This window comes from Magnolia sinica, chromosome 12 (assembly GCF_029962835.1).
Source record: "Magnolia sinica isolate HGM2019 chromosome 12, MsV1, whole genome shotgun sequence".
Classification (NCBI taxonomy): Eukaryota; Viridiplantae; Streptophyta; class Magnoliopsida; order Magnoliales; family Magnoliaceae; genus Magnolia; species Magnolia sinica.
The window spans coordinates 31,505,291-31,530,586 of record NC_080584.1 but is presented as its reverse complement, the minus strand read 5'-3'; the positions used below and the strand labels follow the sequence as shown (position 1 = coordinate 31,530,586).

Here is a 25,296-nt window from a genome sequence, read left to right as displayed (position 1 = left end):
TTTGTTCTCTGACACAGGTCCTTGTAAGAAATGTGCCACCAGACAAAACAATTTTAAACTGATCCATCATATCATGTGATTGCTGCTCATCCTGTGATGCAACTGGATGCACCAAAGGTAGTTTTGTTATCTGCTTTTAGTATCCAAAATGGCACGGCTTACTTCTAAACTTGTATCTTTACTTGAGCATTGGCTTTCTATGCATGCATGCGTGCATGCTTATTAACTGTCATCCTTCCATGTCTGTTTCTGATACAAAAGCTGGATTGTGTGTGCATGTGTTGTGTATATGTGCACATGCATGCTTGCCTTTGTGTGTGTGACATTGGTAGAGAACCACATCTGGATATTAATCTTCAAAAAGAAAAAAAAAAAAAAAAAAAAAAGGTTATCAAACATAAGGGGAAGAGAAGGTATATTCTAAAAGAAGTGAGGAAAAACTCAACAGTTGAGAAGTAAGAAGGGAACTGTCAATTTATAGATAAACAACCAATGGATGGGCCATTACATATATAGGAGCAAAGCTCAACAATAGAAGACAACTTTTTTCTAAACACAACTAAGATGGAAATTGATAAAATTAGTTCTCCCTGTGGGTTTTATATCAACCTCTCCACATACCAACATTTACACCATATTACTTCCCAAGGATGCATGTCATCCCTCCTTATTTGTATTTCTTTCCTAGTAAAGTTCTCAAGGTTTGTTTTTTGTGTTAATTAATTTAGGATCTTCAATAAAGTTCTACATGATCTTTTTTCTTTTTTAGTTATTCATGGTTTGCTTCAAGGGTAGCTGAAGAGATGGGTGTCAAGCTTGGAAAAGAAGTTGATTATACAATTCGTTTTGAAGATCTTACAAATCTGGTCGAACCTCTGTGTGTGTGCATGTGTGTGTATGTTTTTTAAGTTTCCGTGCATTCTTTGAGGTGGCATTATAGATAGTCCAAGAGTTTCTATTTATTCAATGTTGCATGGGCATATAATTTAATAATTTCTTTTAATTGATTGGGATTGGATCATAGTAACAACCTTTTAATTGATGAACGGCCTGGATCTTTCATAGTGCTTGCCCACTCATGGTGCTACTGGAGATAAATGACTCAGGTTAAGCATTTTTCATCCATATGCTCTTCTTATGTGTATTCTCACAGAAACACTAGAGGCTGCCCCACAGAAGAAAGGCCCTTCAACGTTGCATATTAGAGCTGCCATTGCAACAGCTTTTGGAGCGGCAGCTGCTCATTCCAAGTTACTAGCAGACCAGAAAGACAGGAAATAGAACATCTAATGGCAACTATAATCGAAGCACAGGTTCTTGATTCTTCTTCTTCTTCTTCTTTCCTGTTTCTGCTTCACATTCAAGATGAGTACTGATTTGCATTTGCTGTTAATAGCTGAATAAGATTCAATCCAAGATCAAGCATTTTGAGGAGCCGGAGTCAATCATGGAAAAGGAATATGCCCAGATACAGCAGCTAAAAGAGTCCATATTTGCAGATTGGATTGGTGTTCTACAACGGGCTTTCCGTGTTGGCATTCCAAGGTAGCTTGTTGTAATGGAGTTTCTGTATCATGGATTTGTTCTATTGACATGGGAAGAAAAAGACTAAAAAGAGGATGGTATGAAAATGAGGTTTCTTTAATTCCAACAGTTGTATGCATGTGTTTGTAAAATCTTAAAAGAGAGAAGTGCCTTTAGTTTCGTTGTTGGGGAACATGACTCTTGGAATACAGATAATTTCAGTGATGTCCTGCGCTCGATTCTTGTGGTAGTAATCTGATGCAGCTCTCCTCACAGTTCATGGGATGATCAGGGCCATTGATCTGGTGGTCCAAGATGTGGATGTGCCACGTACAGGAAAGCAAGGAAATTGACTTTGGTGTCCCTCAATCAGCCACCTGCAAAAAGGAATGGCTCGAGATGGGTCTGTGTTGAACCTGCAGAACTCATGACTGTATGGTCAGTCTTGTCTGACTGCAATGTTTGGCCTATGGTTCATCCAATTGGTGGCCCAGCACATGATGGGCATTCACCTTTTGAGAAATTACCACGTGTACTGCGAGGAGGGACTGTTGGATGGAACTTAAATGATGAGAGGCAATTGCTAACATTTCTCCATTCATATTTTGGGGAAGGTTTTATTTTTATTTTTATTGGGCTATCAACCAAACAGGTGGCCCACCTTTCACACTTCCTGATTGCTCTTCTTGATTGCTAATGCCTGCTCAATGGGCAGTGTTTGTATTAGGTTACGTGTTAAAAATCCCCATGAGCAGATTGATCAAAGCCCTCTGATTAAGGGCCTTATAAATGCAATCCAACTGTCTATTTTATGGGGGCCCTTAATCAGATGGCTTTGATTGAACTTTTTTCAATAGAAGAATCAGATGGCTTTTGATTATCTGATTGGGGTGATTCTGTGGTTGTTTGCAAATCATGGAGTACTGCTTTATGCAGTGGTCCACCACACTCTAATCTTAGGTGGGCCGACTTGGATTCCATAATAAGGAATTTGCAGGAACCAGGTGATGAGGATTGGTGATTGATGTACCTCAAGAGGAACCGTGTGATATGCCACCCAGGTCTTTCCACACTGCATGAGGATTTTAGTTCTGATTCAGTGGGGCCCACTTACTTTTCGTCTTCTGCATTCTTCTGTGGATGGATGATGCCCCAAAACTCACCTCTATAGGACAATCTCAACCTTTGGATTTGTAGGCTACAGATAGAAAATTAAGAAGAGACAGCGGTCTACATTCAGCTGAAAATACTCCCAAAACTGACTTCTAGGATCTTCAGATGTAAGGGGGTGTTTGGCACATGGTATTGGGAAGGATTAGGTGGGATGGGATTCAAAAAATATAACTATTACATATGACAGGGATTATACCGGTTGCCATGGGATGAGCTTAATTCCATGAAATGTTTGTGATACCATGGGATTCACTCTTTGATTTACTATATATACATTGAATAGATATACCCACCATCATTTGAAACTATTGAGAATAACACATTGTGTTATATCCAAACCATTCATCTATTTTGTAACCTCATTTTATGGCATGGGCATAAAAATGAGGTAGATCCAAAACTTATGTAGCCCCAAAGAAGTTTTCAACAGTAGGTGTTCAATCCCCGCTGCTTTTTTGTGGTGCGGTCCACTTGAGCTTTAGATCTATCTGATTTTTTTTTTTGAGAAATTTGCGACTGTACAACCCATTTATGGCCCATTTACGAGACCAAGCCCACCTCATTTTACCTTGCGAGAATAAGCCACAGCTGTACGGACGCCTCCCCAAAGGTCGAAAATGCCCCTGCTTTTTTCCTTCAAGCGGATCGGCTGGTGCTCGAAGACGAGCGTTGACGCTCCTCGAACTCCGAGTTATACGAACGGTTCAAAATAGATCAACATTACGTGGGCCCCACAGTTATGTATTTATTATATCTACAACGTTCATCCATATTTCGAGATCATTTCGGAGCATTATCCAAAAAAAAAAAAAAAATCATATCCAAAGATCAACTAGACCACACCACAAAAAGTAGCAGAAAATTGATTTTCACTATTGAAACTTTTGCAGGGCCCACCATAACATTTATTTTCCATCCAATCTATTCATAAGGTCACAAAGACCTGGCTGAAGAGGAAAAACAAACTTTGTAATGATCCAAAACTTCTGTGACCCCTAAAAGGGTTTCAACGGTAGGTAGACGTTCAAAGCAGAATGATAAATTCATTTGCTACGGTCATACCTATTGCTACGGATTATTACCGTAGCTATAGATACCCTAATCCGTAGCCCTAGAAGTCTATCCGGGGTGGGCTCGCCGATCTAGCGGCACCTGCGCCCCTTGCTGGCCTGTCCGGCGGGGCCACGCCCATCTGGCGGTCCCTATGGCTACGGATTATAACCGTAGCCATAAACGGACTACCATCACAGCAATCTGTGCTTTTTTTCTTTTTTTTAATTTTTTTATTGACATGGAGAACTTTATTCTGCCTATAATTTTCTCTAACACATATTTATATATATATATATATATAAGCATATAAATTTTTTTCCCTTTTGTCATTTCTTTCTTTATTCATTTGACAAGAATATCTTCTAAACTAAAATTAGTTATTTGATGTACCCTATATGATTTTGTAGTAGGAGAAGCTACTTTAACTAACCAATGTGGTTATTTTGCAATATTCCTTCAGGTTGATGGTCGAAAATCTATTTCATTCACTTAGCAGTCAATTTCATTCATGACCGTGAAGTTTAGGGGCATGACCCTGAAATGCGCCAAAATGACCGTGAATCAACATGGAATCAATGTGAATGACCATGATATGCATGGAAATGAGCGTGAAGTGAGGCAAATGGACCGTGAAATATGTGGAAATGACCGTGAAGTGAAGGGGACCCTGAAATGCGCCGAAATGACCGTGAATCAACACGAAATCAGCGGGAATGAACGTGATATGCATGGAAATGAGCGTGAAGTGAAGCGATTGGACCGTGAAATGCGTGGAAATGACCGTAAAGTGAAGGGCATGACGTGAAATGCACCGAAATGACCGTGAATCAAAATGGAATAGGCGGGAATGACCATGACATGCATGGGAATGACCATGAAGTGAGGCGATTGGACCGTGAAATGCGCGGAAATGACCATGAAGTAAAGGGGCATGACCATGAAATGATGGGGTTCTACTAGAAAAAGAGGTTAAGGTTGCTAGACAAAGTGACGGGATTTCGCTACAAAAGTTGCTAGACAAAGTGACAAGGTTCTAATAGACAAAGTGACGTGATTATTGGACAAAGTGACGATGTTCCACTAGATAAAGTGATGGGGTTGCCAGATAAATTGATAAGGTTTTGCTTGATAAAATGACAAGTTTTGGAATAAAATGACTTGGTTCCACTAGACAAAGCAATGTTACTGTGTAAAGTGACAAGATTTCACTAGATAAAGTAGCGGCTTGTCAAATAAAATGACGGGTTTCAATAGACAAAGTGATGGGTTCATTTGACAAAGTGTTAGGGTTCCATGAGACAAAATGATGGGATTCCATTAGATAAACTAATGTGTCCATTTTATATAATCATCATGGTGGGTCCTATAAATTTCAAGGGTGAATGTCTCTCTTCCAAATATTTTCTTTGTGTGGCTCACGTGAATTTCGTGTTAACCTATTTTTTTTTTTTTTTGGGCTTTAATGATTATGCATTTAATTGTCAGAATAGATTTTGTATACACATCATGGTGGGCCCCCGCCAAAATTTAATCCCCCCATACTTCTCCAATTGTAAAGAGAGTTTATATTATATTATATTATATTATGTTTTATATATATATATATATACTCTTGATTTTTTTCGGGGCCCACTACGATGTTTATGTAATATCCACTATAACTATTGGCTATTAAGTCTCATATTAAGCCTAGAGATACACACTAAAGGAAATAGTTGGGAGAGAGATGTCCACTCTTTATTTTCAAGGGTCAAACATTATACTTACATCAAAATCCACTTCAACGACTATATTATTTTTAAAAAAAAAAAATTGCCAAAAATCATACCGATACATGAATCACTTGAGCCAGACTAATGGAAATAATTTGGAAGGCGAGGATTGTCTATACACTGTTTACAATCATGTGGTCAACCTAAATTATAGATAAAACTGATTTTTTCGACCTGTGGCCAAAAATGGGGTGATGCACCTTATGATCCAAGTTGATTTTTTAGAAAACATCACAGTATGGCCCACCTAAGCCACCGACTATTTACTCATACAAGTGGTTTTAACAAAGGAGATACTAGTAGCATATACCACCAACTGCAGTACTATGTGTTATTGGAAAAGCTCTATTGGCTCCGCCATGATATATGTATTTTATCCACGCCGTCCATCCATTTTTACATATCATTGTAGTTCATGAGAACAAAATTGAGGAAGATCCAAATCTCAGGCGAACCACACCACAAGAAACATGGATGATTATAAGATTAAAAGTTATTGGGGGCTACAAAAGTTTTGAATCAAGCTGATATTTGTATTTTCTCCTCATCCATGTCTTTGTGACGTTATAAGTTAGTTGTATGGAAAATAAAATTTACATCGGACTTTATGAAGTTTATAATAGTATGTGTTCAATCACCACTTTTCCTATGGTGTGGTCCACTTGAGATATCGATCTATCTATTTTTAGATTCATGCCCTGATATGAGTGGGAAAAATGGATAAACTGTGTGGATAAAAAACAACCATCATTGCTAGAGGTGGGCATCGAGTCGATTCAAACCGAGTTAGGGCTGACCGGGCTCGATTCAGTTTTGAAATAGGCCTGACCTGAACTCAACCTGACTCGGTACCGAGTCCAGCATGCCTAACCTGATCCGAGTCCGGGTCTGGCTTGGACTAATCCGAACTAATGACCCAGTTACAAGTGCCGATTCAGGTCGAGTCTTAAAATAATATGTGAAAATGGATGGATGCAGTAGATATACAACGCATGATCAAGGTAGGCCCATGGTGCGAATCCTACAGACATCACTCATTCTGGGTCGCAGCTAATATTTATTGTTAATCAAACAGATTTTGTAAATATTCTTTTATCTTCTAAAATTTATATGAGATGACATGACCTAATTAAATTTTAGAAGAAAGAAATTGGAGGCGGATTAGCTATCGACACGTTGAGTAGCTAGACTCGCTATTGAAGTGACACCACTAAGTTCTGTGGGGCCACCATCATGTATGTGTTGTATCCACATTATCCATCCATTTGGAGAGATCATTTTAGGGCATGATCAAAAGAATGAGGTAGATCCAAAGCTGGAGTGGACCCCACCATAAAAAACAGTGAGGAGAAACACGTCCACCGTTGAAGCCTTCCTAAGGTCCACTGTGATTTTTATTTGAGATGCAACATGTTCATAAGTTAACACAGACATTAAAGAAACAAAAACACAAATATCAACTTGATCGAAAACTTTTGTGGCCCTTAGAAGTTTTTAATGGTGAGCGTACTCTCTTCACTGTTTTCTATGGTAGGGTCCACTCGAGTTTTGGATCTGATTCATTCTTTGCTCATGCCCTAAAATGATCTCTCCAAATGGATGGACGGTGTGGATATAAAACATAAATCATGGTGGGACCGACATAACTAGGTGACGTCACTTTAGTAGTGAGTCTCGCTACTCAACTTGTGCGCTAAATCCCCAAATGAAAACTTAAATAAAAATCATGGTGGACCTTAAGTTAGCACAGACATTAAAGAAGGGAAAACACAAATATCAGCTTGAGACAAAAAATTGAGCATTTAGAATGTTCAAATGAACTGCACCATAGGAAACAGTTGAATTAAATGTTTACCTTGAAATTTTCTTGAGGGCTACACAAGTTTTGGATCAAGCTTATATTTTTTATTTCCCTTCATCTATGTCTGTATGTTCTTATGAACAAGTTGGATGACAAATAAACATCACTGTGGGGCTTAGCAAGGTTTCAACGGTGGAAATCATTATCCCCACTGTTTAATATGGCATGATCCACTTGATATTTGGATATACTTTAATTTTGGGCTCAACCCCTTAAATGAGATGGAAAAACGGATGGACGGTGTGAACCACGTACATACAAGGTGGGCCCAACTAAGTTTCCTTAGTACAGTAAGAGCCCACTATAATCAATATGCAATACAATTTCCAAAGGAAGCCGTCTAATGTTTCAGTTTCAGCTAGGCTTTTTTTGAAATGTAATTTTTTTAATATAAAAAAACTAGTGATGTGACACTTACGGTGTCGTGGATCAATAATAAACGTGTAATCAGCTGCTCACGTCGAGCGGATTAGGTACTACCCCCACCTATTCGAGATCGGGCCAGGCGGAGGCTCAGACAGCGACGGCCACCATGATTTATGAACATTATCTAAGTCGTTCATTAATTTTTTTAATATTATTTTAAAACATTATTCCAAAAATAGGGAAGATCGAATTCTCAAAAAGGCAACACGGTGGTAATTAAATTCCTACCATTGAGAATTTTTTAAGGATCACATAAGTTTTAGGTCAAGATTATAGTTTTTTTTGCACTTCATCCAGGTGTACATGACCATATATAAGAGGTTAGATGGAAAATAAACGATACAGTGGACCCTTGGAAGGTTTCAATTGTGGGAGTCCTTGATACCATTTCTTCCTATGATGTGGTCCACTTGAACTCGGATCTGCCTTATTTTTGGTCCAATACTCTAGAACGATATGAAAACAAGGATGGACGGTGTGGATAAGATTCATACATCACTGTGGCCCCTCATTGGCCCTCAGAGCCTCCACCTGTCGGGGGACGCGGATTTACTGCGAGAGCCTTTCACAGGGAGTTCCTGCGCTGGGAACCCATGTGGGACCCACTGTAATGTTTGTGTGAAATCTTCTCCGTCCATCCGTTTTGTGAGTTCATTTTAGGACATGAGGCTAAAAATGAACCGTATCCAATGCTCAAGTAGGCTGAAAAAGTGATAATTGAACTTCTACAGTTGAAGTATTCGTGGGGCCAAAGAAGTTTTGAATCATGTTAATATTTATTTTTTCAGTTCATCCTAGTACGAATGACGTTATTAACGGTATGGATGTCATGTAAGCATCACTGTCAAACCCAGGGAGGTTTCAACGGTAGGAATTTACCTAACCACCTTTTCCTTTAATACGGCCCACTTAAGTGTTAGATCCTGTTCACTTTTGGTCTCATAAACTAAAATGATCTCAAAAAATGGATGAACGAAGTGGATTCCTGAAAAACATCACGCCCCACCTACGTTCCCAGCGCAGAAACTTCCTGCGAAAGGCTTTCGCAGGAAATCCACGTCCCGGGGGTACCTAATCTGCGCCCGCTGCTCACAGGATCCGCACTCCTATAAATTTTAAAAAAAGAAAAAAGAGAATCGCTGGCCCAACAACTTACTTTCGACTCTCTTCTTCTGAGTAGGTTATGAAACAATGCCCGCCCAATCTCTACCTCTTAGTCCCGTACTCTTCGACCTTGAGGCGCAACATAGAATCTTCTTTGCGCAACCTAAATCCAAATGCCTTGACCTCTTCGAAACCATCCTAATATGCTCGCTGGTATTTTTTAGTATAATAGGGGCTGTGTTATTGGCTTGCTTATATCACCCGCAGATGAATAAATTGCCTTCATACACCGTCTCCTCAGCTACCGTCGATCCCTTCAACATCTCCTCGTTGCGATTGACCGCCGCCTGGAATATCTCCTTCTACATCAAGAACTATAACACGCGGAGAGAACTCAAACTTAACAATGTCCAGTCATCCATATACTATGGGTCCCACCTCCTATCACAGGTCTCCATCCCTCCATTGTATGTGCACCCGTCGGAGCATTTGACTTTCCAGGCCCACTTGGAGAGCTTGGATGTGGATGTGGCCGAGTCCATGGTCAGGGAAAGGCTATTACATGGGGCCCTGGATTTCCGAGTTGAATTGCTTGCTCGGGCAAAGAATATCAGGATTTCGTGTGAGAACGTGACAGTTGGATTCCCGGCTACGGATAACGTGGGGCCGGGCGTTATGTTGGGCCCACCTCGGAAGTGCAAAATCTTTGTGGATGAAAAGCCTAAGAAACGGCAATGACTGTATATCTCTCCTCCTTTCTTTTCTTTTACTTTCAAGTTGTACTTTGTGATTTGTGGATTTTAGAAAGATTACCACCCAAGCTCAATGATATGAATACCTACTTTATCCATAGGAAACACTTTACAAGCTGGCCAAATACACAATCTGATTACATGTAAGCATATTACCACTTAAAAGCCAAACGGAATAGCATGTAGACTAGGTGTAATGTGTTTACAACTTAAAACTTTATAGGTATCCAAATGACCCCTTATCTAAATTTTGTATGTATCTACGGCTGTCAATGGGCTGGCCTTGCCTATCGTGTTTTGGGCTTCCCACAATTTTAGGCCCTTTAGCTACACATGTGCTAAAATTTTAAGCTCGTTTACAAATCCTTCAGGGCTCAGGCAATGTCTCAAAGCCCGTTGGCCCGGCCCAAGCCTAGTCCCCTCAGCCTTGGCCTAAATCGGGCTAAAAAGACCTCGATCCTGACCTCAGCCCTACAGGGCAGCTTGGCCCATGGTTCGTGTTGTAAGGAGTTATACCCTCTAACTCGATGGATCCGATTACATGAACCCGGATCCAAAAAGTGCCTTTAAAAAAAAAAAAAAAAATTTAAAAAAAAAAAGATGAAGGGACTTCTATTAAGAAGTCACTAAAATGATACCTAACAGCTTACAACCCTAAAAAGCTAAAAAGCTAGATACTATCTTTTGTTTAGACAGGTTGTAAGATATTATCTTTCAAAAATGCATTACAAGAAGCCCAATCGGCTGCAAAAGATTTCACCCTAGGGATGACAAAACAAATATCATTCTCCACATTTTTACAGCAATGCCACTAAGATCACCAAGCATCACTCCACCCAAACATGCTTTTGAAAACATATCTAATGCAGGGTCATTTTTACACCGGGCTCAAGTGGGGTAGCCTGTGGGATGCGGGGACACACACGGGGTGGGTGGCCCGTGTGAGACGAGTAGCTTGCGAGAGGCGAGCCCCACCTGCGTGATTTGAGTGGCTCATGTGAGGCAGTACCCATGTGATTTGGGGCCCGCGAGAGGGGTTTGGCCGAGGTCCTAACCCATGAGATATGGGGCCTGGGCTATGAGATAAAGGGATTAATTTTCCACGCTCTATCAATTCGAGCTTTTGGAGCAAGTGATTAATTGTCCTACATCAAACTGGTATCAGAGCGGGAGGTCTCGTGTTCGAGACTCCTCACCGGGAGTGATTAACGCAGGGGCATTTTCACATCGGGCTCGAGTGGGGTAGCCTGTGGGATGCGGGGACACACTCGGGGTGGGCGGCTCGCGTGAGGTGGGTGGCTCGTGAGAAGCAAGCCCCACCCGTGTGATTCGGGTGGCTCGTGTGAGGCAGTACCCATGTGATTGGGGCCCACGAGGGGGGTTCGGCCGAGGTCCTAACCCATGAGATGTGGGGCCTGGGCTATGAGATAAAGGGATTAATTCGCCACGCTCTATCAGTTCGGGCTTTTGGAGCAAGTGGTTAATTATCTTCCATCAAATGCCGGGCTCGAGTGGGGTTGCCTATGGGATGCAGGGGCACACTCGAGGTGGGTCAAGGTATCCCGTATCGGTATCGGTTGGCATAACGGTACCATTCAATACCGATACGGATACGGGGGCGTAACGGCCCGTAACGGTGCATTTTTATTTTTATTTTTTATTTTTTTGCCAAAAAATATGAAAAGATATGGATTAAATCCGGAATATTTTAAGCATTCCGAATATGCATTCATTTATAAATTGGAACATGTTTATGGTGGTGTAACGGTTCACACTTTGGTGAGAAGTTATATCGGACTGTCTGATGAATTTACGAACCAAACAACCTGGATTTGACTGCAAAACTCATATATTTAATTTTCTAACTATCTACTATCAATGATAAATATATTAGAATGAATGTAATATGAAAATATCTTACATGTGTAGGTGTTTGCAATTATTTTTCATAATTTATTCTATATTAAGTTATCAACAATTTAACATATATGTGGTTGTGATTGTGATTCCTGTCCTGTGACCTGTCATCCTCAAGTCAAGAATATTTTTAAAAATAAAATAAAAAATAATAGTGTCTGATATACTCCCCTGCAACTTGATTAAGAATTACTTGATTGGTTGTCAGGGGAGCTATTTTAAATACAAGTTCGGCACTGTTAAGTGTGTGCTTGGCTTCTTGCAATAGTACTGCTGTGAGCTGTCTGCTGCAAATACTTACATTAATACCAGGGTTTAATTTGCTCTATTGAAAACTTCTTCAATATGGCCCCTTTGATTTCTAAAGCAATGATTGTTCCTTTCCACCCAAATATTCCATAACCCGGCTATGAAATGATAACTTTTATAATTTCTGCATTATATCATATATCTTGAGTTAGCTCCTTACCATAATACCATGCAGAGTGCGTTTTCACCCTGGTTGCATCATGATCTGAACCGATTTCAAATTCTCATTACTCTCTTAGCTTAAATATTATAATCATGCCTCAATGATTCTCATAACATTTGACTCTTGGATATGAATATGAGCCATTAAAAATTTAATGTCCAATGTTCCAAATCCATCCTTTTATGCAATCGTGTCTTCTCAACAAATCTAACGATGACCTTTGTTGCATAGAATCCAGAATTCGAATGGTTCATGTCATCATGGAAGATACTATCCGGGGGTGAAAATCCAGTCCATACCTCAAATGTGATACTGTGGGCACCATGTCCTATAAAAACCCACTCACTGTCTGGGCTACATAGGGAGAGAGCACTATGCGCTCTCTTTTTCCAGGTAACTCTTAAGCTGTTCACCCGCTTTTTGCCAGTAAAATCTTGAGCCGCATGTTGCAAAGCATCTGGGCCTCCAAGTTAATAAAATACACTCTCTTAAAATGTCTTCCCTTGTCACTTTAAATATTTGAGGTGCAGTGCTGCTGTAAAACGAATTGCAGGGGTAAAATTGTCCCTGTCAATCACGTTATATATTAATGTACAATAGAGAATTATTCTGTTTTTTGGTAGAGGTTTTTGGAGGGGGAATCCAGCAAAATATGAATGAGCTCATATTTAGGTGCCACCCAAACAAGCCATTAATTTTCTTATTGAGGGAACTATTTATAGGCTTTTAATCTACACATATTTTGGTTGTATTGTACTGACACCATGGGTGTGAAACTGGAACTGAGACAGATGTTTTCTAGCATGAGCAATCTAGGAAGCAAAGCGGATCCTTTTTTGTCCGTAAAAAAGGAAGAAGAAATTAACTATATTTCAACTGAAACAGAAGATCCTGTTGTTCTCAAGCTAAGTTGGATTGGACAATCTCAAGTATTCTATTGGTGATGAAGAAATTGATGTTTAATACGAAAAGTATAGCAAGGGTTCACATTGCATGGAGAAAAGGTTAAGATCGAGCTATTCAAACAAGAGAAAAGGAAAGAAAAGGCTAAATATTTAAAGGTTAGGATCTTCGAAACTAGGAGATATTCAGGGGACCCCCAATCCGCACTAGGCCCATTAGATAAATGGGCCCCAAACGTGTGGAATCCTCTTGCATCTGCAACTCTACATTGCTGATGGATGATGAAGCCCATAGTTCATCTTCCACTTTATATTCCATATTTCCCTTTCTCTATTCCTGTGACCATGTTTCTGATTGGCACCTATCTGTTGCTCGACTTGTACTCGATATGTCTTCATCTCATCATGATCATCTACATTCCATCATTCATTAATTTTTTATTTTTCATGACAACATATTTTCAACATTTCTACATTCTCATTTCCTACATTATTTGCTCCTATGAGTAGCTGTGTGGTAGCAATATTTTTGGATAGGAGGTTAGTTGAAATGGAAGTTTTGGTAGGTATTTACTTTTGGATGCATGGCTTACTTTTTATGACCTTCATTCACCTCCGTAATTCCATTCCCATCCCGGCACTTGCACTCAAGACATACCAGGGTTTTAAATTTCAGAAGTTATTTGTAAAATAAGAGGGACTACCTTAGCCCCCATTCCCAAGTCTTGAAATTCACATCGATTAGGATTTTGGACTCTTAAATTTCTTGGTTATTTAGCATCGTGTAGTAAATTGTTACAATTGGGTGGCAAATTCAATGGTATTCTTAGTTGTCAAGAAGTATTTTGACAAGACTGCACTTATGAGCAGTTACAATCCTGCCATTCCCTTACCCTGATAATTTGGATTTTGAGCCCATACTTGAGTAATGTAGTTCGAGTGATTATCTTGAGAATTTGCTTCTGAAAGGTACCCTGCACAGATCTTTTCTCTACTTGATATCTAAACCAGCATACAGGTAATATAGTCTGTGACTTATATTAACATGGCCCACTAGATGGAAAACATTGAGATATCATAGGTTTTTGCCTGTTCATTTTAAATGTCCTACACCAGGATACCCATGTAAGATCTTTGGGGGTTGTTATCAGTCCAAGATATTGTTTGCGAAAATGAAAACTTTAAGCAACACATTGTAGCCTCTTGAATTTTCTTGCCAATATCTGTTAACTCTTTTATACTACATATAAAAATATGCTAATAATAGTAATTTCTAGTAAGAAAAAGAAAAGCACTATGCTGTGTGGAGAATGCTATGGCTACTTGCTAGAGTAGTCATCTTGTCAAGATCGGGCCCACCTTTTTTATGTTCCATGGCCTGAAACTCAGAACAGTCCAGTCGTTAGGTGGGCTGTGCATTTATGCTAAATGTGGATTGTTGGTCAGTTGGAGGCAGCAGTTCAGTGTAAACAATTTCAACTTATTATTTTTTTGCTTGTTTTAATCTGGTCGACATCGTCCAAAGTGCTTGCTTGCCTCATGCTACTCATATTTGTCACTGCTGCCTGTCATTTCGCCACCTCAAGTTATCGTGCCATTTTTTTAATTTTGCTTTTGAATAATTTTAACCATACCTCTCGAATACAAGTTGCTTCTTTTGGATTACCTTGGTTCAAGGGGAAATGTTAGAATGTGTTAGTTTTATCTTCTAGCTTAGGATATTTTTCCTTTTTTTTTTTTTAGATGTGTATCCGTTTGAGGAGGCAGTATATCTTTTAGAGCTCTCCAGATGTGCTACAACTTCTATATATTCATGTTATTCTCAGATAAATAAATTAGATTAAGTCTTGTTTCTAACTTGTAGTTTCTTGTGGTCTAACACATTGTTTCCTTAACACATTCTAGTTTTGAAGGTTACTATAGCTGTCATTTATCTCTGCTACAATGTCTTCTGTTTTTTTTACTTGTTGATTTTAGGTTTTCATTTTGTTTTAATGAATGGAAGAATACCATCAAAACAAAAGTAGTATACCAACTAGCACTATAGCTCAAAGAACAACACAAGAAAACAACAGCCAAAACAACCACAGATCATTTGGCTACAAAACGAAGCAAAACAACAATCCTGAATGGAAATGGTGTTGTTATGAGCCTTGCCTATGATTGACTATGCCATACATGTAAAATTCACTCACTCGACCCAAAGTTGAGTCAACTCAACTCGGAGAGATTTGGGGCTAAATCAGTGAGAAACTCAGTTTTGAACTTGACTAAACAAAGTTTTGTCAATTTGACTTTATAACTTGGTCTGCTCATGATGAGGGATATAATCAGACACTAAACCTCATTTAACAGAACCGATGCCTTCCGCCACTGTGAAAACTACTATTTCTTTTTTACCCTGAAAAGTAGCAGAAAATAGTAGTATGTGCCATTGCTGTTTTATATTATTTAGTTATAAAAATTCTCTTTAAATACTGCTAATATCTTAATTTAATTATTAAATATCGCGTACCTTAAAGACTCAATTGAGTCGTTGAGCCAATTCGACCTGAATGGACATCGAGTTGAGTCGAGTTTTCGGGTTTTGAAATATGTGGCCAACTCTCTATGCTAACTCTCTAGTAATTTTTCTTCTTTTTTATAGATTTTGGGATAGGATGTTGTAATAGGTTTCCTACCTATTGATTTCAAATGATATTTAATGATTTTGTTGCTGTTATTATTGTTTTTTAATATAAAATGACTGTTATGTGATTGATTGATTGATTGATTAATCTTTTCATTTTCTGGTCAGGATGAGGAAGCAACTAGTTGTTAAAGCTTGCCATGGATCCAGCACTAGTGGTCCAGATCCTCTGTTTATTTCTCTCTTTCTTTCTTTTGAGAAAAACCTGACAGTCTACCGCCTTTAAAAAATAAAAACTTCAACAAAGAGAGCTATTGTTGAGGTAAGCCCTGTCCCAGTCCAACTTCTGTAGATAAAATGACTAAAATGCCCATTCAAGTTCATCTTTTTCATTTATGTTTATATTGTTGGAATTATGGGCTACATATGTCCATCAGTCAATGCAATGATTGGATTAGATCGTTCGCATGACCATCAGAGTGGGACCCACACAATTGTTGAGTGCACATATACTACACGGACTGTGGGGTTTGGATGCAGCTCTCCTCACAGTTCATGGGATGATCAGGGCCATTGATCTGGTGGTCCAGTATGTGGATGTGCCATGTACAGGAAAGCAAGGAATTGGACTATGGTGTCCCTCCGTTCAAAATGAATGGCTGGCCTCCAAACAGCAATTCAGATCGCTTTGAGTGAATTGAATTGGATGTATTTGCAATTTGGAAGCTGTCATTATGAATTAAGATGGTCCTGCCATTTTAGTCATTTCCTGTCTTTTAATTAAATTATTACAATTCAGTCAAATAGCATATCCTAACACGCCCACATGGGATGAATGCTGGATGCTAAACTGAAATGCAATATTCAATGAACTAGAAATTACCCAAGTGGATCTACACCTACTCCTTTCATAATTACCTGATTTGCTGGTCTGGATGGCACTTGGGATCATTTCGAACAAACATGATGGGCCTTCAAACAGCAATTTGGATTGTTTTGAGCTAACAGAATTGGATGGATTGCAATTAGTAAGTTGTCATTGTCAATTAAAATGGTCCAGCCATTTTGGTCATTTCCTCTATATTTTAATTAAGTTATTGCAATTCAGTCTAATAGAGCATCCAAACACGCCCACATGAGCCGCATTCTGGATGCTACACTGAATTGAACCACACTATCTAATGAATTAGAAATGTCCCAGGTGGACCTAGCCCCACTCATTTATAATTCCTGGCCTCCAAATAGCAGTTGAGTAAACATGAATTGCAAGAGTAAACTGGATTGCAATTAGGAAGTTGTCATTATAAATTAAAATGGTCCTGCCATTTTGGTCATTTCCTCTATATTTAAATATTGCAATTTGGTCAATAGTGCATCCAAAAACGTCGACGGGCTGTGTTTTGGTAGCCTGTTTGGAATGGTGGTATTAAAAAAATGGTAGACTTGGAAAGGAAAATGTCATAGCTGAGGAAAACCATACGTTTTCACAGCTTCATTGTTGATTTCTTTTCCTCAGAGAAACTTGAATTGAACTGCAATATTCAATGAATTAGAAATGGCCCAAGTAGATCTAGCCCCACTAAACTGGCCACCAAATAGCAGTTCAGATTGTTTCAAGTAAACATGAATTGCATGGGATTGCAATTTGGAGACCAGACCATTTTGGTCATTTATTTACACAATATTTCAATTGAATTATTGCAATTCAGTCCAATCACGCATCCAAACGGCCCATGAATTAACCCCAAGGGAACATTAATAATAATAATAATAATAATAATAATAATAATAATAAAGCAAAAAAAAAAAAAATCACTTTTATCTACAAACACTAATGATATTTAAAAGTCGTATGTAACCTATGTACTGTCTATATACACAATCTAATTGCAGATTGAGAAGTACCAGACCCTGAAGAATTTACATGGACCCCTCTATTAGAGGGAGTTGACACACTTATTTACAATGTGTTATTTCTACTCATATGGACTGGACATTTGATCTTTTTTAATTTTCTTGTTATCCAAATATAATTCTAGCTCAAGTCCCTACAGGGCGAACCGTTATAATACATGAGAATGCGAACCATTCAATTATTTTGACAAATCAATGGTAGAGATGATTACTGGGCCATCTCTAGCATCGCCAGGGTACACGTGGCAATCATGTTAAGTGAAATAGAGCCATTGATCTGCTGGGCCAACACATTCAGGTTCCATAGACCCAGAATCACAAATTATTGTAGCCATTGTAAGCAAAATTGTGAATAAATGTTGTGAATTTTTGATGGTATGTTCACATGCTGGCCCGCTAGATCAGTTCCAAATACGTAGATTGATTTTCATGTGCACCGCAGAGATACTCAAGATGGATAAGCAACCATCATCTACCATTGCTAGCAGCTTCTGAACCACAACTATACATCTGATGGGAGCTTTCATCTACTCAGTGACAAATACCTCGGAAACTCGCCTCTCAATTGCTGCTTCAAAGCACTGTGTCACATGTTGCCGCTCGGCTTGCAATCCCAACCGAACTCCAATCCTAAACTCTATCTTAGAAGCCTAAACCCTACGAACCCCAGTCCTAAACCCTGGACTTAGCCTAGCCAACCCAGTTAACCTAACCCGAAATTCTAGGAACTCAAAACTCTAAAGCCTTGAGTCAACTCGGCAAGTAAACTCACCCGGTCAGCCTACCCAACCTAACAACCTATTCAACTCACTTAATTAAGCCGAAACGAGGCCGAACCCAAGCCCAATTAAAAAATTGGCTGAAACCTCAAAGAAGCAACCCTCACAACAGAGTCTCCACACGCTTGGAGGATGCTGCCTGCTAAAGCAAGGAGTTCGAGTGGAGACTGACGACAACCGGGTTGCCACCGGCCACGTAGCACTCTCCTTCTTTTGGGTAGCGTCTTTCAAGTATGTGGGTCTCTCATTTTTAAAACCTTAAGTGTGGGTTGAGATACATTTACTCCGATACACATCTCCTTACTCAAAATTACCATTTTGCCACCTCATCCAACCCATGAGATGATGTCATGTGGCAATCTTCAATCCCAACCATTCAACCATATTTTGTCATTAAGATCACCAAGAAGTACCAAAAAATTAGGTTGGGAGGCTATAAATAGCCCAATTTCCTTCTCATTTCAACCATCTCTTTCCATCTTTAAGGATCCACTCCTATCTAGAAGCACCAAGAGGGAATCCATAAAGTCATCCTTCCACCAAGGGGAGAGAGAGAGAGAGAGAGAGAGAGAGAGAGAGAGAGAGAGACACTCCTATCACCATTGTTGCATGTGGCGTGGTTCACCTTCAATTTGAATGTCTGATTTTTGGGCTTTTGGTTAAAATGATCTAGAAAAATGGATGGAAGGCGTGGATAAAACACATACATAATGGCGGGGGCCATAGTACCAATTAGTTTCGAGATTTCTGTAGTGCCCAAATTTCGGTACTGAAGGGATCACTGCCAAATTCGACTATTTTTTATCACATACGTTGGAGCTATGCGGGACTATGGGGCCCACAGTGATGTGTCAGTAATGTCCAGCACATCCATTACAAAAGTGTCTGATTTTAGTCTACAACTTGAATACATTGCCTGATCCATAACTAAAGTGGGCCACGTCCACTAGGATGGAAGTGTAGATGGTAGAAACTTTCAGATGCAATGTGGGGCCCAACGCATTTTATATCTCATCCAACCAAATAATCAGGCATGACCTATCACGCCCCGAAATTCAAGTACAGAGTGTACACCCTTATAACCGAGTTTTAAGTCATAACTCGTACATTATGTACTTAACTCATTTTATTATATAACTGTTTAGATACAAAAGTAATATTAATTTTACATTCCAATTATAAATTCATTCATAATCACTCACACAAAATGATTTAAGCATCAACATCCGTCCATTCTCAACCTCTATTAACATTCGATTAGCATAAATTAAGCAAATTCATCAATTAATGCAATTTACCAATGAATCCTTGCTACAGACCTAGACAATTCAATTAAATAAAATCAATCAAATACTTAAGATCCTACAACTAATGTCATCATTCATTATATATGAATCATATTATCCTAACAAGTAAAATTCTGATTAAATAATTAGAAACGATCCAAATGAAGTCAGTTCCACTTCTCACGTGGGTCGTGCACGAGTTCAGCCACAACATATTGTTCATGCATCAACTCATCAGCTAGTTGCTCATCTGTACGATTTTTTTCATCAATAAAAATGTAAGTTGGCCAAGCTTAGTGAGAAAACCAAGCATAATTCATACTTATTCAAATTAAGATATAACAGAAATAGAGTATGCATAATGTTATGGAAGCAAATGGTGTATGAATGCATTAAATGAAATGATCATCCATCTGCTTGGGTTGAATATCGTTAACCCAAATGGGTGGGCTTCCACCTTCTGGTAGGCTTGGGTATATCCCGCATCTGGTAACGATCTATCAGGATTGACGTTTCTTCCAGGGAGGGCCCCTAGGATCGACAATGCAATGTGTTTATATAATGAATAATGTATGAATGCATCATTTTCATAACTGTCATAGTTACTTATCTTGATCAGAACATTCATATGTGAATTTAATGTACGATTATCATGATGCATGCAATTTGGCACATATTAGTATGTGATTTACTGTAATATATGCAATTTGATACATATTAGCATGTGATTTACCGTAGCATACATTCACAGTAATTAAATCAATGACATCATAACAAAACACTCCAATCAGTGCATCAATCAATCAAACATCACAAATAATTTATTTTTATTCAAATGAACATGAGACACGATGGGATTACTCACCCGGGTCTACTAATGAATAATTTACATGATGATTAGATTGATTTGAATTCAGAAATCCTGTCAATTATATCTACAACATTATTATTCATCTGATTATATTATACAATAAGGCCCGCCTTTGATTATTAGCTTAGGTGGCCAAACCCTAGATGACCAAATAATTGAAATAATATGTTCATTAAATTTAATTATCAAATTTTATATTTTTAAAAATTTTATTCAGACAATTATCAATTGATGTCATCAAATCAAGAAAATATATTTTAAGGTACACAGATCATTGAATAAAATTTAATTAATTTAGACATATTTATACCCATCATTACTCACACTTTGGTCAAAACCAGAGAAAACCCATTGATTTGATAATATGAACCATTCATATGCTTATTTATATTTAGATTCTAAAATTAAATGAGAAATGATTAATCAAGGTGGCTCACTGGATGATTGGATTATCCAAATTCTTAAGGTCTTGGCATATTTTATTTTATACATTGGATGAATGGTGTGGATTTAACCATACATACATAAATGACCCATTTCGACTTTCTATGCCAAGTGATACAAACACTTGGGCAGAAATCCGAGCTTTCCTTATTAAACATTTCCATATCTAACCAGTGTGGCTCATCTGATGGTCTGATTAATCTGGAAGTTATAGCCCTTATATATTTTAGCCTTAGCGATAATATGATCCGTACATATCTAATATGATTTGACTAGATGCACACCAATCAATCTCTGCGACAAGAAACTTTACATAGAATTGTAGATTTTCATCATCTTTACATTGTATCTACCCACAGATCAATGCAATGAATGTGTGGCTGATCCACATCGTCCATTGCATAAATCAAGTCAAATTATATTACATGCATCAAAATATAATGAAAGAATAACAATAAACTTATCGGATTTAAGCTCTCTAAAATCCTCTATTTCTTTTCTTAGTTATACGTAAGTTGCTTTTTTGTTTAATATTTGAGTTAGAGTAGAACTACGCTTACAACACCTTCCATAAAATAAAAAGTCTCATTATGCTCATTTAATAGGTCAAGAGATACGGGGAGATTTAGAGAGATATAAAAGGGAGAATAATTAGAGACAGAGACGAGATAAGAAATGAAACAGGAGATAGAGCTTAAATACAAAGCCTCTCTCTCAAATTCATTTTTTTCACAAGCGTTACATGACCCACTAAGATAAAGGACAAATCAAAACTCTAAAGCATTCTAAGATTTAGGTCGCCCACAACAAGCCAATATATAGAATTAAGGTATGATTATATTTTGCTCCCTATGGTGTTGCCCACCTAAGATTTTTATACATATGATTCTTAGGATGTATAGTTCCCATAAGGAGGCTGACAAGATTTACTGTTTGGATTCAAGACCAACATCTCAAGCGCGTATGATAATTTCGCCTCTTTATCTTTTTCTCTTGCTAGCGGTTTATTATATTTAGGGAATGATGCGCAGAAGACAATTCTCTCACACGTACTATCATGAATTCGCATTCGAGATCTGGACCATTCATAGATATCGATGTGATATTCGATTCTTATAGGTGAGGCACATGGCTTGATGATTCAGATCCTTGATCTAGTGGACCTAACAAGAAATTTTCCATGTCTCCAAAAGGCATAGAGTGGACGGTTTTAGCATCTTCTCTATGCCATTTATTGAGTTGGTTGTGGATTGATGTTGTAGTATCTCTTAACCATATATTTGCAGGCTGCTGATTGAAGGTTTAAGATTCTCCTATGAGGAAGAGTACAGGGGTGTGTTCTAATTTGGCAGGGCCCACTAGATCTTGGGCCAGTTCCTCTTATTATGGCCCCACTTGAAATTATATACTTCCCATATAATTCCTCTCTCTCTCACACACATGGAAAATTATCCAGACCATCCAAATTATGGATCCCATTGTGGATGGTGCATATCTCTAAACCTACATTGACCAAGAAATCTAGACCATTCAAATGATGGCAATCAAAAGAACTGTTTTTATTTTATTTTATTTTTAAGTGAAGTCTGAATTCAATGTGAAAAATCAGATGGTTAATGTAAAATCTTAGTGTAATTTTTAGTTGTGCTCCATCTACACTCGGTCACTGGTTTGGACGGTTTGGATTGGCCTAAAACTATCCAGGTATTGAAGACTCCGTTGGAACTGGAGAGAGGGGTTGATGCCATACGAACCTTTTTAGATCTAGCACGGACGACATTCAATTCTCACCCATTTCTGTGATGGAACAATTCCCACCCATTTCTATGATGTGTTCCGCTTGAGCTTTCAATCCGACTCATTTTTTAACTCATTAGTTAAAATGATCTTATAGACTGAATAGTAGTATGGATATAATAAATAAATCATGGTGGCATATAGATCTTGGGGACGTCAACACATCACCTTAGTCGATAGTGTGAAGTGTCACACCACGCAATCCACTTCGGGTACGGATTAGATACTGACAAGTAAGGGTGTACATCGAGCCCAACCGAGTCGAGCTGGCCTCAGCTCAGCTCGGCTCTGCTCGGCTCGGTCACCAAGCACACCCAGCTCGAACTCAGCTCGGCTCGGTGACCGAGCCAGCATCTCCGGCTCGAGCTCAGCTCGGTTAGCAATCGGACCAGTTCAAGCTTCGAGCTTCGAGCTTTCGAGCTGAGTTCGAGCACGAGAGAGAGAGAGAGAGAGAGAGAGAGGCGCCGGATGAGCAGAGAGAGAGCTGAGAGGGGTGGCCGGGGGGATTCTGGGACGAGCAGGGGCCAGGGAGAGGGAGCAGCTGAGCAGAGAGAGAGGGGCGGCCGGGACTTTGGGACAAGCAGGGAGAGAGGGTCGGGTATAGGTCTGGGACAAGCAGGGGCCAAGGAGAGAGGGAGCAGGGAGAGGGTCAAAGGGTCGGGCGTATTTTAAAAAGGTGGGAAAGGGATTAGGATTTAGGGTTACACACACACACACACACCCCGAATCGATTCGAGTCGAGCCGAGTATCGAGTCGAGCCGAGTATCGATCCGAGTCGAGTCGAGCTGGGGTCAGCTCGAACTCATTTTCGAGCTGTAACTTGGATCGAACTCAGTTTTGAGTCAAGTCAATTCGAGCTTTTTCGGGCTGAGTCAAGCGAGCTAACCAAGCTAGCTCAGTTCGTGTACACCCCTACTGACAAGGTCAATAGCCAAATCGATACTAAAGTGACGTCACCAAGCTCTGTGGACCCCACCATGATGCTTGTGTTGTATCCATACCGTTCAACCATTTGTAGAGATCGTTTTATGGCATGAGAAAAAGAATGAGATAGATCTAAAGTTCAGGTGGACCCACTACAGAAAACCCGTGGGATTAGTCACACCCACCGTTGAAACATTTATAGGCCCACCATGATGTATTTTTTAAATCCAACCTATTCATAAGTTAAAATAGAGATAAATGAAGTGAAAAAAAAAAAGTATAGGCTTCATCGGAAACTTTTGTGGCCCCTAAAAAGTTTTGAACGGTGGATGTCACTGTCCCCACTGTTTTCTATGGTGGGGTCCACTTGAACTTTAAAAATCTGTCTCATTATTTTTCTCATATCGTAAAACGATCTCTCCAAATGGATGGATGGTATGGATACTACACATGCATCATGGTGGGGTCCACAGTGCTTGGTGACTTCACTTCAGTAGTGATTTGGCTACTGACCTTGTCGGTATCTAATTCACGCCCATCCACTTCATTATTGCATGAGTAAGTGATGTGGCTACTTGACAGTGATCTATGAGCCCACTAATACACACACACACACACACACACACACACACACACACACACACCCGTTTTTCTGCCCATAGTACCACAGAGAGTTTATATGCAAGCCTTCATGTAAGCCGTAATATGAGGACAATGGCTGAAATTCAGCTTCATCGACAGAGTCTTTAAAAAAAAAACAAAAAAGACTCCCCTACACTCACGAAAGAACTCTTAAAATTGTAAGTGATTTCCCGCTGCATGAAGATCCTAATTAAGGATTCTGCGTGGGGCCACTATGATGTTTGTGATAAATCCAACCCGCCCATCATTTTTCAAAATCATTTTAGGACGTGCGACCAAAAATGAGGAGGATCCAAAAATTAAATGGACCGCATGAGAGGAAATAGTGGGGATTTTGTGACCACCATTGAAACATTCATATGGCTATAAAAGTTTTGTATCGATTTAAGTTCATGGTGTTTTCATTTCATCTCAATGAAAATGACCTTATAAACGGTTTGGATGGAACATAAACATCAAGGTGGAGCATAGGAAGGTTTCAACGGTAAGCATTCCTTTCCCCATTGTTTCATCTTTAATGGTCCACTTGAGTTTTGGATCCTCCTCCCTTTTGTTATAATGTCTTAAAATGATATCTAAAAATGAATGGACTAGTTGGTTTTCACACAAACATCACAATAGGCCATGCAGAATCCTTACGAATGACTTCATGGGAAAGGCTATAGCAGGAAATCCGCCTCCCTGGAAATGGGAAGAAATCAGATTGTGTACTGAGTTACTCAGTAGTAAGTACGCTCTTATCATATTGAGTAAACTCTATTGGGCCCACTGTGAATTCACATAGTTTATCCACGCTGTCCATCCATTTTTCCAGATCATTTCAGGAGTTGAGCTCAAAATTGAATTACAAAAAAACCTCAAGTAGACCATACCACAGGAAACAGTGGAAGTATTGACTCCCACCGTTGAAACATTTCTAAGGCTCCAGTGATGTTTATTTGTCATCCAAACTTATCATGAGATCACACGGACATGGATGAAGGGAAATAACAAATATCAGCTTGATCTAAAACTTCTGTGGCCCCCCAAGAACTTTTCAACGGTAGACTTCAA

The 25,296-nt window shown here is 39.1% G+C and overlaps 1 long non-coding RNA gene across 1 annotated transcript; it reads left to right on the top strand.

The window, feature by feature from the left end:
- The first annotated feature begins 8,962 nt into the window (after positions 1 to 8,962).
- Positions 8,963 to 16,008, top strand: LOC131221189 (uncharacterized). Its single transcript, XR_009159092.1, has 2 exons — positions 8,963 to 9,653; positions 15,754 to 16,008. It is a non-coding gene; the product is annotated as an uncharacterized LOC131221189 (long non-coding RNA).
- The last annotated feature ends 9,288 nt before the right edge of the window (positions 16,009 to 25,296 follow it).